The sequence below is a fragment of the Galeopterus variegatus genome, unplaced genomic scaffold, assembly GCF_000696425.1.
Source record: "Galeopterus variegatus unplaced genomic scaffold, G_variegatus-3.0.2 Scaffold2242, whole genome shotgun sequence".
Taxonomy (NCBI): Eukaryota; Metazoa; Chordata; class Mammalia; order Dermoptera; family Cynocephalidae; genus Galeopterus; species Galeopterus variegatus.
In genome coordinates this window covers 193569-194606 of record NW_007728353.1, presented here as the reverse complement: position 1 = coordinate 194606, position 1038 = coordinate 193569, and the positions used below count along the sequence as shown (strand labels likewise).

Below are 1038 nucleotides of genomic sequence, written 5' to 3'. Positions count from 1 at the left end.
GAGCGGACCGGTCTCTATATGGGATCCGAACCCTCAGCGGGAGCGCCACTGTGCTCCCAAGTGCCGCACTCTACCGAGTGCACCACCAGGCTGGCCCTGAAGATTGTCTTTTTCTACAGGAAGGAAATAGGAAACAAAACTACAGATCAGATGCATTTACTCATTCATTTGTTTCTGGCATCCAATCTTGAGAGCCCCTTGAATGTGTCAAGCATTGTCAATGACCAAATGTGGAGAACATGTGAACACTGCCCACCAAGAGGAATCAGAGATGAACTTGAGGTTCCTGGCCTATGCAGATAAATGGATGTAGTGCCACTTACTGAGCTGGGGAAGATTATCGATGACCAGGGATTTCTGGTGGGTGGGGGAAGATGGGCAGTCTCCCATCAGCTTGGTCGTGGGCATGTGGAATTTGAGATGCCTTTGAGACATCCCAATGGAGATGTCAAGGAAGCAAATGGAAAAACAGGTCTGAAACTCAGCAGAGAGGTCAGAGTTGAGGAATTAAAATCTGGGAGTCGCTGGCAGGGATGGCCGTTGAAGCTGTGGTCTCAGATATTATCACCAGAATATCAGGAGATAGTGTACCCTCAAGGGTATAACTCAATGCCAGCATTCAGTGACTAGGTAAGGAATGCGTCTGCAGAGGAGGCTTAGGAGAAGCCAGAGAAGTAGAGAAAAATCCAGAAGCATGTGGTGTCACAGAAGCCAAGCACAGAGAGCGCTTGAAAGAGCATCCTTTCAGGAGAATGACCAACATGACTAGTGCTGCTAGAGGTTAGGAAAATGAGGGTTAAAATGTCCATTTGGCGACGTGGAGGGGACTGGCGACCCTGCGGAGAGTTGTGTTGGTGGAGTGATGTGAGTGGATCCAGAATGAACGGAGCAGGGCAGGTGTGACGTGAAGAGAGCAATGTAGACAGCTCTTTGGGGACATTTGGCTGTCACAGGGAGGTTAGAGCCAGGCACAGGAGTTCCAGGGAAAATGAGAGAGACTTGAGCTTTTTAAATGGTGATGAGAGGGTTTGTTTGAAA

The 1038-nt window shown here is 48.9% G+C and overlaps 1 protein-coding gene across 1 annotated transcript in view; it reads left to right on the top strand.

The window, feature by feature from the left end:
• CACNA1S (calcium channel, voltage-dependent, L type, alpha 1S subunit) overlaps positions 1-1038 on the top strand; it is a 71567-nt gene that overhangs the window by 30242 nt on the left and 40287 nt on the right. The gene's annotated exons all lie outside the window — the stretch shown is intronic.